The following is a 12,513-nucleotide window of genomic DNA, read 5'->3' as shown; positions in this document are numbered from 1 at the left end:
GAGAGAGAGAGAGAGGAGAGAGTTGGAGGGGTGAGTATGGGTCCATACGGGTCCATACCTACGGGGTCAAGCCTTTATCCCTTAGCCCTAAGTACATTTACCTGGGAAAACATCTCATCTGCCTCAGGCACTGCTCTTTCTCTTGAATTTTTTTTTCCTTTGTTTTATTTTGTTTTTGATTTGTGCGTGTGTTTAAATTTTTCCGGTGCCGCTTGCTCCAGCCCCGCTTGCTCCAGCCCTGCTCCGGCCATATTTATTTCATATATGTGGGTACATGGTCGCTGTCTTCAGACACACCAGAAGAGGGCATCAGATCCCATTACAGATGGTTGTGAGCCACCATGTGGTTGCTGGGAACTGAACTCAGGACCTCTGGAAGAGCAGTCGGTGCTCTTAACTGCTGAACCATCTGACCAGCACCTCTATTAGATTTTTGTACCAAGTTCCTCCCAGATTGTCTTTCTCTAAAACGCACCTCTAAACTGGGCATAGTGGCCCATTCCTTTTATCCCATCACTTGGGAGGCAGAGGGGCAGAAGGCTCTCTGCAAGTTCCTGGTCTACATAGTAAATTTCAAGACAGCCAGAGATTCACAATGAAATCCTGTCTTGAGACACACACACACCTCAAAATAAAATAAATAAATGAAGTGCACTTCTGAAAATAGACAGATGTCTCAGTCACCTCTTCAGCCACACCCCTTGAATGGCTCTTCAGTGCTCTCTGGGTAAAACTGTACTTCTCACCAAAGCAACCCTGCTACCCATGACCTGGCCTCACCTCCTGCCCTCTCCTCTCCTCGTGGCCCCCGCATGTCCTCTGCTCAAGCTCCTATAAGGTACAAAGAAAGGAGCAGATGACACAGGACTCCAGCCCCACCCCTACCACCTGCCAGCTGTGGGAGTTTGAAACAGGCAGATTCCTCTCTTAGTTTCTCCACTTCTGGGCTATGGATGAAATCAGAGCATCTCACAGAGGTGTTGTGAGACCTCAACGACTGCTTTGGTCCCCAGCTGTCCCTATATGTAATGCTTAGGCTTCCTCTGACACCAAGAATATTCTTTCTTTTAAAATTGCATGTGGAATGGTGGCTCACAACCATCTGTAACAAGATCTGACCCCCTCTTCTGGAGTGTCTGAAGACAGCTACAGTGTACTTACATATAATAAATAAATAAATCTAAAAAAAAAATTGCATGTGGAGTGAAGCATTGGTGGTTCAGTGGTAGAATTCTTGCCTGCCACCCGGGAGGCCCAGGTTCAATTCCTGGCCAATGTACAGCTTTCTCAAGTTGTCAGAAAAGAGTGAATAAAGAACTAAAATTGCATGTGGGGCTGGAGAGATGGCTCAGTGGTTACGAGCACTGAGGTCTGGAATCCAATTCCCAGCCACCACATGGTGGCTCACAATCATCTGTAATGGGATCTGATGCCATCTTCTGGTGTGTCTAAAGTCAGCGACAGTGTGCCCACATACAAGAGATAAATAAATAAATAAATAAATAAATAAATAAATAAATAAATAAATCTTTTTTAAAAATTCCATGCGATTTATTCAGTCTGTTTGGGCAGCATGCCTCAGAGGACTTGAGTGGAGGGCAGAGAACAGCCTGAGGTGGTCAGTTCTTTGTCTCCATCATGTGGGTCTCATATAACCCAGGCTTTCCCTGAAACTGGGTCTATAACCTAAAGACGACCATGAGTCTCTGAACCTTCCGCTTCTGTCTCCCAAGTGCAGGGGTTGAAGGTGGGCACCATCATGTCTAGTTCATGTGTTGTTGGAGATTGAACCTAGGGCTCTCCTAGGCAAGGGCTCTGCTCCTTGGGGTACATCCTTACCCTATTTCTTTTTTTGGTTTTTCGAGACAGAGTTTCTTTGTGTGGCCCTGTCTTTCCTGGAACTCCCTATACAGACCAGGCTGGCCTTGAACTCACAGAGACCCACCATCTTCTACCTCCTAAATGCTGGGATCACAGACATGCACTTCTTCACGGAGTTGAAGGCCTGGCAGGGGAGGGGATCCTGCAGGAACCTGGGTGCCTGTTGTCTTCTCCATCTGTTACAGGTTCTATTGTGTGGGAGTGGGTGGAGGAAACTCGTGGCTCCCGTCCCTGCCCAGCTCTCTCCTCCCCTGAGAGGAAGACTGGAAAAAGGAGGGGGTGTCCAGGTGCTGAGCACAGCCAGTGGAGCGGGAGGAGGAGTTGTGACATGGGTAGCAGCTGGCAGACTGCAGCTCCTGGTGCCCTGCAGGACAGGCCTCACCGCCAGGCCCCACCTGCAGTGCCCCACCTCATCCTGGCACCTGGATTAAGTGACTTTTCAAGTTGTAAAACTGCATCTTGGTTGCAAAGGGGTAGAATCCAAGCCTTGCCCTGTCTCTGCTGAGCAAGGGAGCCCGTTTTTCCTTTGATTCCTTTTGCATTGAGTCCTTAGGTGTTAGGCAATATCTTGCTGTCTGGAGCATAGCAGAGAAGGTAACTCTTAGTCATAAAGCCTGTTTATCCCCTCCCCCACCCCTGCCTTAATCCCCTTTCTTATGACCCACTACCCTCAGGATGAAACATCATCTCCTACACAGTCACAGTGCCCAGGGTGGTCTGCTCTTTGCTTCATCTGTTTTTGTTTGTTTGTTGTTGTTTTTTTGTTTTTTTGTTTGTTTGTTTGTTTTGAGACCAGGGATTCACTACATAGCCCTGGCTGGCCTGGAACTTGCTAGTGTAGACCAGGTGGCCTGGAACTCACTCGGACACTTCTTGTTATTTGTTGTTGGTGGTGGTTGGTGTTGTTTTGAGACAGGGCCCTGGCTGTCCTGGAATTCACTCTGTAGATCAGGCTGGTCTCGAACTCAGAGATCAGACAGACTGCCTCTGCCTCCTGAGTGCTGGGAGCACAGGTAACACCTGGCTGGTTTGTTGTTTTGACCTAGGGTCTCTTGTAGGAGGACAAGTTCAGAGCTATCCTGGGCTCCCAAGTGCTAGAATTTCAGGTATTTGATATCATTACCAGGCTCTTTTTTTTTTTTTTTTTTCCTGAGCCAGGATGCTGTTATTTAGCCCAGGCTAGGCTCAAACACACGATCCTCCTGTCTTGGTCTCCGAGGACTGAGATGGTAATAGGTCTGTGTCTTGCGTCAGACTGTGGTTAGTGGGCTTGAACCCAACAAAAAAGCTTTGAGTCTCACAGGTCATGAAAGTTCTCCCAGATGCCTTCTTTTCCTTTCTTTCTCTCCTCCTTCCTCCCTCCACCCCACCCCCTTACTTTCCTACCCGATCACCAAGCCCTTGGGTTTTTGAGATGGAATCTTGTTACTTAGCCTGGGTTGGCCTCAACGTTATAATCCTTCGGTCTTCCCCTCCTGAGAGCTGGGACGCTCGGCATGCACCACCTTGCCTAACTCCATATGCTGTCATGTAGCAGCTGTATCACGTTTACACCCATGATTCACGGTGACTCGCTGTCGGTGCAGTGTGAGGCAGGGGCCAAAAACCACTCCTGCTCTTCACACCTGTTCACTTCTTCCAGCTTTGGAATGCACCTCTCCTCCTATAACAAGCCCCCCTGCCCCCCCCTCCCCCCGGAAGGATCAGGTCCTCAGTTCCCACAGTCTACACACACTTTTTTTTTTCTTGGTTTTTTTTTGAGACAGGGTTTCTCTGTGTAGCCCTGGTTGTCCTGGAACTCACTCTGTAGACCAGGCTGGCCTAGAACTCAGAAATCTGCCTACCCCTGCCTCCCAAGTGCTGGGATTAAAGGCATGTGCCACCACCTCCAGGCTGTCCACACACATTTTAATCCTAGAATTGTCCTTCTCCCAGCTGTAACTGGCCAGTTTTCAGTGTTTCATCTGCTCAATTGTTCAGTTTCTATGGTTCTCTCTCTCTCTCTCTTTCTGTTTTCCTTTCTAGTGTTGAAAGTGGAACGCAGGGCCTTGTGCAAGCTAGGCAATCGCTCTTATCCCCTGAGCTGTATACCCTATAGCTGGCTCCTATAACTGTTTTTGCAAAATTACTCTTTCAGAAATGATTTATTGGGCTGGTGAGATGGCTCAGTGGGTAAGAGCACCCGACTGCTCTTCCAAAGGTCCGGAGTTCAAATTCCAGCACCCACATGGTGGCTCACAACCATCCGTAACGAAATCTGACTCCCTCTTCTGGAGTGTCTGAAGACAGCAACAGTGTACTTACATATAATAAATTAATTAATTAATTTAAAAAAAGACATGATTTATCGTTGTATTTTGTCTCCCCCATCCACCCACCCACTCCTGGAGCTGAGGACTGAACCCAGAGCCTTGTCCTTGCTAAGTAAACACTCTGCCACTGAGCTAAATCCCCAACCCCTGTTGTTGTTGTTGGTGGTGGTGTTTTAATTTTGTTTTCCAGGACAGGGTTTCTCTGTGCAGCCCTGGCTGTCCTGGAACTTGCTCTGTAGACCAGGCTGGCCTCAAACTCAGAAATCCTCCTGTTTCTGGCTCCCTAGTCCTGGGATTAAAGGTGTATATCACCTCTCCCTCCTTGATTTTATTTTATTATATTTTTAAAGATTTATTTATTTATTTTATGTATATGAGTACACTGTCGCTGTCTTCAGACACACCAGAAGAGGGCATCATATTCCATTATAGATGGTTGGGAGTCACCATGCGGTTGCTGGGAATTGAACTCAGGACTTCTGGAAGAGTAGTCAGTGCTCTTAATCACTGAGCCATCTCTCCAGCCCTTGATTTTTATGTTTAATTTGTTTTGGGTTTTTTGTTTTTGTTTTTGTTTTTTGAGACAGGGTTTCACTGTGTAGCCCTGGCTGTCCTGGAACTCACTCTGTAGACCAGGCTGGCCTTGAACTCAGAAATCTGCCTGCCTCTGCCTCCCAAGTGCTGGGATTAAAGACGTGTGCCACCACTGCCCGGCTTGTGTTTAATTTGTATTTATGTGTGTGTGTGCATTTATATAAATATATGCCACATGTGTGGGTGCCTGTGGAGGCCAGAAGGGGGTGACAGGCAGAGCTACAGGCATTTGGGAGCCATCTAACACGATGCTGGGAGCTAGAGTTGGGTCCTCTGGGAGAGCAGGAAGTGCTCTTAACCACTAAGAGTGAGCCCCAGGCCTCAGAAACACTTTGAAGGGAAAGGTCTCTACAGAAGGATGCACACCTTAAATACACATCCTGATGAGTTGTCACCCATGGAGCAGAAGCCAGACCAAGACACCTTTCCTTATTTCCTGTACCCAGAACCCCTTAGTTTCAACTTTTTTTTTTTTTAATTTTGTGTTCCTTTGTTTTAAGACAGGTCTCATAGAGCCCCGGCTGGCCTGGAACTGACCTGGGAGAGCTGGGAATGACCTTGAACTCCTGCCCCTGCCTGCCTCCACCTTCCAAGGGCTGGGACTGTCGTTGTAGGCCACCAGCTTGGATTTTGGGGATGCTGGAGATTGAATCCAGGCATTCCTTTGTGGTAAGCCAGCTCCCCACCAAAGAGCAGCATTCCCAGCCAGTGTTCCTATATTTTTCATTCCTCTATTCTCAATACTAGCCCAGAACCAGGAGTTAGTAGATGTCCATGGGTTTGTTGAATGAATGAATGAATGAATGAATGAATTGCTGATACTGTTAGTGTTTGGGGGGGGGAGGGGTCTTGATCCTTTCTCTGACATTAAAAGAATTAAAAGGCAGGGAAATCTGCCAACTGAGGAGGACTACAGAAGCTAAAGCCTACTCCCTCCTTGAGAGTGTTTTGGTTGGTTTTTCCGTTTCGTTTCTTTGTTTGTTTTTGTTTTTGTTTTCTTTGAAGACAGGGTTTTTCTATGTAGACTGGCTATTCTGGAACTTACTCTGTAGACCAGACTGGCCTTGAATGCAGAGATCTGCCTGCCTCTGCCTCTCGAGTGCTGGAAACGAATGAGCCACCATCCCTGGCAAGGGCTGGGGCTTTAAGGAGTCTTCCTTCCCCCAATTTAGGGTTGGTTGAAAAAAAACAAAACAGGGAGGGTGATAAGTCTGAAAGTTTGGGATAAACAGGTCCTGATCTGACCTTGAACTTGTCAGACTGACAAAAAGAGGGGCCCTACTGGGCAGAGAAGAAGCCTACCAGGCCTGTCTGAGGTCAAGAGGGTGAAGAAGACAGCCATCTTGGAAATTCACCTAGTCATGCCCTCCCCCTCCCTGTCTGTCTGCCTATTAGAGACTCCATCTAAGTCCTAGTCCCTCAAAACTTAATTCATCAAAGAAGGTCACATAGAATCTAGTATTCCTCAGTTGTAGTCCCCGCTTGATGTGCCCCCCCCGCCCCCCCAAGGAGGTCTCACTTCTGCTTTCTGGGTCTCAGTTTGTAGACGAAGGGATGTTGGACTAATGATCTCCTTAGGGTTATTCCAGATGTGGCCTCTGGAGCAAGACTAACCCCTGGGGTTCGGGCAGTACACCACTGGGAGTTATTCCGGTTTCCTGCTTGAAAATGAGGCCCTGAGGGATTTGGAAACTTGATCTGTGTACAGGGTCAGAACCTGGGCCTGAGAGTCAAGAGACTGAGGTTTGAGTCCTGGGACGGTGTCTGGGTGATCTTAGCTCCGTGGCTTCCTTTCCTGGGCCTCTTGGACACAGAAGAGTCGGTGGGAGAAAGGTTGAACCCGCTCCAGGCTTCTAAGCGTTAAGATTTGGTTCCTGGGGAAGGGCAGTTTTCTGGCTCTGGGTTCAACTCTGCCAGGCACTGGGGATGGAGGGAGAGAGAGAAAGGCATGGTGTGATCCGCCCAGGGGGAGGGAACTCGAAGTCTGGCCAGGGACCCAGTGTTCAGCCAGGAACCAAATGGAAACTGGATTGAAGATCCAAATGAGTCTCCATGTGGGGGGGCTAAAGGGAGGTGCACTGGGGGACTCTGAGTGGGGTATAGGAGACCCCAGGGGAGCTTGTGGAGGAGACAGAAATGGCTTCCTGGGGGAGAAGATTTTTTTGAAATTGGCAGCGCAGTCTGTCCAGTGTTGCTTCCCAGAGATGGGAGGAGGCAGGAAGAAGGAAATTGGGTCCAGGTGACCACAGAACAGCAGCTTGGCCTGGTGGAGGAGAGGTGGGGCTCGCCTGTGGGAGCTTGGACAAGAGCCACAGCTGGGCTAACGGAGGGGAAGGGGGTGGGCCTGGCCTCAGCTCTGTGAAAGTACCATCTTCTTAGGCCACAGATACAGTTACAAACTGGAGGGACCTCTCCCTAAACAGCCCCGGGGCCCTGCCTAGCTGTCCTGTGACTGCAGGCTCCGGCTCTGGTCCCAAGCCCTTTCTTTCGCTCTGAGATAGCTTCAGTTTGGAGGACTGACTCCTTCTGGCATTCCAAACACAGGCCACAAAGAGCATGTCTGTGTCTCATTTCTCACGCAGAGGACTGAGGCCAGGGGCTGCTAGCCAGATTAGGGGACGTCTAACCAAGATAATGGGAATGGGCACCAACCATAGAGTCCAAAGCCTGGTTGCCGGGGTTTGACTCTGTTCCGCATAAACTGTGCATCCTCAGGCAAGCCTCTCAACTTCTCTATGCCTCTGTTTCCTCGCCTGAAAAATGGGACGATAATATTACTTCCAGGGCGTCGTGGTGAGAGTTAAGTTAGGAACTAGCTGTGCGACTCTGAGCTATGAAGAAACCCAGCCAGCTCTGCTCAGAGACAGCCGAGTAAACAGAAGACTTGAACGTCACTGTCACTCCAGCCTGAGCGCAGGTTCCTTTATCTCTAACCCGGAGCTGGTAGTTCCTGCCTTCTCAGGCACTTGTTACTCAGAAGGACACACTGTTCCTTACCAGAGCGTGCTGGAGGCCCTTCTTCTCCTACACCCCCTCTCCCTGCCCCACTGATTTCCTCAGCACCCCCTCCTGGTGAACAGCTGCCTTTGGCCACCCCTCAGGCCCAGGAATCTAGCTGGCAGTGTGGTTTGGACTAGGGAAGGGCACGCCCACGCCCTGTCAGCTGGCTCAAGGACTCCGGGATCCTTGGAATCCAGAGCCATTTTAGAAGAGGGTGGACTCTTGCCGGGCACGTCTTCTTAGCCTCTCTGTCTCCTTATTCTGTGGGGGGAACGACCAATGGAGGCGGGTGGGAGGGAGCTTTCCAAGTATTAAGGCCCCATGTCCCTGACTGCCTGGAATTAAGGGGCAATAACTTAAATCAGGAGTGGGCGAAAAACTAAACTAAAATAAAATAAAATAAATCAGGGCTGGAGAGATGGCTCAGGGGTTAGAGCACTGACTGATCTTCCAGGACCCAGGTCCAATTCCCAACACCCACATGATGGCTCACATGTCTGTAACTCCCAGTCCAGGGGATCAGACTCCCTCTTCTGAGCTTGTGGCACCAGGCACACAGAGGTACACAGACACATGGAGACAAAAACACCTGTATATACATATAAGTGAAGAAACCCAAAATATTTTGTTCAAAAAAAATGTATAAATGGCTCTCTTTTCTTCTGTTCTCTCTCTGTGTATGATGTTCGTTCTCTCTTTCCCTTTCCCCTCCCCTCTCTCCCTTCCCATAGAGACTCCCCTGGCTTCAGTCCTTTCGGCCAGTAAACTTGCCCAAGAGCCACTTCACAATAAACCTGCATCTAATAAATAAATAAATAAATAAATAAATAAATAAATAAATAAATAAAGGACAAGGCTAGGAAGACAGTTCAGCAGTGAGGAGCCTGTATCGTTCTTACAGAGGACCCGAGTTCAGTTCCCAGCACCTGGGTCACAAACCTCCTGTAACCCTATCTCTCGGGGATCAGACACAGTCTCTTGGCCTTTGTGGGTACCTGCATTCAAATGTGCACACACCCACACACAGACACACATAAGCACACAATTTAAAAGGAAATAAGCAAGACATGGGGCTTCACACATTTAATCCTAGTGTGCAAGAGCCAAAGGCAGGCAGGCTCTGTGAGTACTGGGTCAACCTGGTCTACACAGTGGGAACTTCCTCTCTCAGCATAAGTTAGCAGAGTGGTGGTGATGCGCACCTTAAATCCCAGCACTTGGGCTGGCGAGATGGCTTAGTGGTTAAGAGCGCCGACTGCTCTCCCGAAGGTCCTGAGTTCAAATCCCAGCAACCACATGGTGGCTCACAAACCATCCGTAACAAAATCTGATGCCCTCTTATGGAGTATCTGAGGACAGCTACAGTGTACTTACATATAATAAATCTTAAAAAAAAAATCCCAGCACTTAGGAAACACAGGCAGGTAGATCTTTGGTGAGTTCAAGGCTAGCCTGGTCTACAGAGTGAGTTCCAGGACAGCCTGGGCTACAAAAAGAAACCCTGTCTCGAAAAACCAAATAAATAAATAAATAAATAAAACCATTAATAAATTTTAAAGAACAACAAAGCTCAGTCCAGCACACAGACCCTGAGAAACAGTAAGAATGGCTACATTATTGACCTATTTGGCAGCTCTAGGGGGCAGATACTTCACAGCTCATTCTGAGGTTGAAGAACTGGAGGCTCAGAGAGGTGATGCTACTTACTCAGAGTCACACAGCTATATCTGAGGGCAGAACTAAAGTTCAAACTGAATCTGTCTGATCCCAAAGGAGCTCCTAGACAAGAGATGGAGCCAGGCGTGGTGGCACACGCCTTTAATCCCAGCACTCAGGAGGCAGAGGCAGGCAGATTTCTGAGTTTGAGGCCAGCCTGGTCTACAAAGTGAGTTCCAGGACAGCCAAGGCTACACAGAAAAACTCTGTCTTGAAAAAAACAAAGACAAGAGATGGAAATGACCATAGATCTTTGTGGGGAGGGGGAGGCTTGCACCGATTCAGGAGCCAGGTACTAGGGATGATGACTGGATCCAATCAGGGTGCCTTAGGAGCCTGTCCTTGAACCCCTCTCTCAACTCTCGATAGCATGCTACCTGAAGTTAGTTATTCTGTGTCCATGTGCACACCAACCTCTGGGTGCAGCCATGTCCTAGGCTCTCAGAGCCTGAATGCATGAGACTTCAATGTGCCCTCCCAGGTGCTGCTAGTTGGGTGGAAGATGAGAGAAAACTTTGCCACAGGTCTCAGTGGCAACAGCTGACTGGGGTTCGAGTCCCAGCTCTACCACTTAGTACCCGTGAGAACCAGCACAGTTACCATAGCCTTCTGAGCCTCAGTTTCCTCTGAGTTGGGTAGGGATGATGCTAGTGTGCTCACGAGCTGAGAGGGCTCTGTTTTGCTTCTGAGTATATGTGTGTGGATATATGTCCACAGAGGACAAAAAAGCGTGACAGATCCCCTGGAACTGGAGTTTGAGGCCACTGTTAGCTGCCATGTGGGTGCATGTTCTCTGGAGGAACAGTCAGTGTTCTTTTTTTTAGATTTACTTGTTCTTATATCTAAGTACACTGTAGCTGACTTCATACACACCAGAAGAGGGCGTCAGATCTCATTACAGATGGTTGTGAGCCACCATGTGGTTGGTGGGAATTGAACTCAGGACCTTCGGAAGAGCAGTCAGTGCTCTTAACCACTGAGCCATCTCTCCAGCCCCAGTCATTGCTCTTAACTGCTGAGCCAGCTCTCCGGCCTCACAAGCTGAGCTGGAAAAATTAAATAAGATCAGTGGGGAGGGGGACTGAAGAGACGGCTCAGTGTTTACACATGGAGTGCTCTTCCACAGGACCAGGGTTCAACTCCCAGCACCCAACGGTGGCTCATATCTGTCTGGAACTCCAGTTCCAGGGGATCTGAGACCTTCACATAGACATACTTGGACGTAAGACCAATGCACACAAAATAAAAATAAATTAAAAAAAAAATTTAAGATCATGACTGGACTGGAGAGACGGCTCAGCAGTTAAGAGTACCGACTGCTCTTCCAGAGGTCCTGAGTTCAATTCCCAGCAACCACATGGTGGCTCACAACCATCTGTAATGGGATCTGATGCCCTCTTCTGGTGTGTCTGCAGACAGCTACGGTGTAGAAGAAGAAGAAGAAGAAGAAGAAGAAGAAGAAGAAGAAGAAGAAGAAGAAGAAGAAGAAGAAGAAGAAGAAGAAGAAGAAGAAGAAGAAGAAGAAGAAGAAGAAGAAGAAGAAGAAGAAGAAGAAGGAGAAGAAGAAGGAGAAGCAGCAGCAGCAGCAGCAGCAGCAGCAGCAGCAGCAGCAGCAGCACACGACAGACAGGGAAGCACTGAAGCAGCTGCTGAGACCCAGATCTCCTCTAGTCAGGGCACAGAACTGCAATTTGTTGTATGAGGGCTGAGAGGAGAAACAGGAGGATCAGGAAGGCTTCCTGGGGGAGAGGGCATCCGTATCCGGCCTTTAAGGATAAGTGGAGGGGGCCGTTCTGGGAGGAATGTACAACCTAGCCTAAGGCCCAGAGACAAAGAAAATGACCTGTTTGGGTGTGGCGGACTGAAGCTGGCTGGGAGGAGCGAGTGGAATGGCAGTGGGCTGAAGGGCCTTTGGAGTGTTTCAAGGGCCGTGTTACCAAGCTCATACTTTGAAGGATTGTGGATGCAGAGTAGAATTCTGCCAGTTTTAGAAAGCCAATGCTAACTGCGGCAGGGAGAGTGAACCGGAAGGGCGAGGCTGAAGGGTATGCTGGGGAGAAGATGTGAGCATACTCCGGGTGGGAGCACACCCCCCACCCCCACCCCCCAACGCCAACCTCTGGTTCAGCTCTGACCCTTCCTACTTCCTGCCTTCCCAAGTGTGGACTTGTTCCTCTGCCTGGAACATCGACCTCCCCCCCCCCCGCCCCAATACTTGGCTACTTCCTTGTCCTTCAGGTCCCCACTGAGCAGCTGGTCCTCCTGGAATGCGGCTAGACACCCCCCCCCCCATCTAGGTTAGCCACGCCCCCCACCCACTCCTACCGATTTGTAGCCTTTCTGACTGGATGGACTCTGGCCTTTTGTTGTATCCACAAAACCGGCTGTGGCTCAGTGCCTGGCACTCAGGGTACCTGATCTATGATTCAAGAAATGATTGGTCGAGCCTGTTGGAGACAGGTGTGGTGAGGTCTGCAGTGGCTGCAGGGGAGAGGCGAGCCAGCGCTGGGGAGAAGGGCGAGGGGATGATAACTCAGGTTTGGTTGTTTTCCCTCCTCGCTTGGATAAGCCCTGGCCTTAACCAAGATAGCAAGTGTGAAGGAGGGGTTGGCAGGCGGGAGAGGAAGCCGAGGAGGCCAAAAGGGCCTGGCACACACTCTCTTGAATGTCTCTCTCTGCCCACTGGTGGGACCATATTAGGATCTGTCGTTCAAAATGTCCTCAGCCTTATGGGAGCAGCCGATTGGTAGCACGCTTCCCTAACCTGTTGAAGCCCTGGGTTTGATCCCCAGCACCACGTAAGCTGAGCATGGTGGTGTACACCAGTAATGCCAGCACTCAGAAGATGGAGGTAGGAGGATCAGAAGTTCAAGGCTAGCCCCAGCTACATATATAATTAAAGCCAAACGGGTTCCATAGCTCTAGAGGTGAGTGCCATACTGTGTTCTTCCAGAGTACTTGAGTTCGGTTCCTATATCATCTCACAAGGGAATGTCACGTCAGCTCCAGG

The 12,513-nt window shown here is 49.3% G+C and overlaps 1 non-coding gene across 1 annotated transcript; it reads left to right on the top strand.

The window, feature by feature from the left end:
* Positions 1 to 1,208: 1,208 nt before the first annotated feature.
* n-TGgcc1 lies at positions 1,209 to 1,279 on the top strand. Its single transcript has one exon. It is a non-coding gene; the product is annotated as a tRNA-Gly (tRNA).
* Positions 1,280 to 12,513: the final 11,234 nt, after the last annotated feature.

The sequence above is a fragment of the Mus musculus genome, chromosome 4 (assembly GCF_000001635.26).
Source record: "Mus musculus strain C57BL/6J chromosome 4, GRCm38.p6 C57BL/6J".
In the NCBI taxonomy this organism is placed as follows: Eukaryota; Metazoa; Chordata; class Mammalia; order Rodentia; family Muridae; genus Mus; species Mus musculus.
Note: the sequence above shows the minus strand (reverse complement) of the source record. Positions and strands in the feature narration are given on the sequence as shown.